The following is a 736-nucleotide window of genomic DNA, read 5'->3' as shown; positions in this document are numbered from 1 at the left end:
CAAGTGTTACCTGGTTTGAAAATTAACGAGACTTGGCGAATCGGAGTGCCCCCAGAATCAGGGGAGGGAGGGGTTGTTTCTGTTTTGCTTTCTCTATCTCATTCATTCCTAATATTGAAAGCACTATACATTTTTTTTTTCTTAGGTAGAAAAAAAATGGACACTTTATTTAACACTACCTTTTTTTGCTAAATGATATGCCTCCTCTTAAGGGGACCGTCCCTGAAAGTGGTGGGGGTGGGGTAAAAATGGGGGTGAAACGGGTAATTTTTTTTTTTAATATTAATAAAAATAAAACTATCTTATCGATTTTCTTCAAATTTGGGCATTTTGTTCATGTGAGCATTCCACACCTTTGGTACTAAATTTGTGGAAATACCTTGAAAGAGGGCAATGTCCCCCTCAATTTTTTTTTTTTTTCCACATATGTCGCTTGCGTACCGCTATTGGTCCGCACTGTTGCATACTTTGCAATGAAAAAATCAGCATCGACATCGATAAAATTCAAAGAGATTGATGCCATTTTTTCGAAATTTGCCTTAGTTTCCTGTAAAAAAATCAAAACTTGACTTCTTTTCCAATTTTCAAAAATTTGCCAAAAAGATCGGGACAGAATTTTTTGAAAAGCTCGCGTTTATCTCTGTGTATTTTGATAAGCTTTCAACTGATAAACAACAAAACTTAAATAGAATAAGAACTGTTAGTGAATATCGGTACGGAAGATCAGATATTTTCA

This window comes from Penaeus monodon, chromosome 27 (genome assembly GCF_015228065.2).
Source record: "Penaeus monodon isolate SGIC_2016 chromosome 27, NSTDA_Pmon_1, whole genome shotgun sequence".
NCBI classification, from domain to species: Eukaryota; Metazoa; Arthropoda; class Malacostraca; order Decapoda; family Penaeidae; genus Penaeus; species Penaeus monodon.
The sequence above is the reverse complement of the archived record's forward strand: the minus strand, read 5'-3'. Positions refer to the sequence as shown.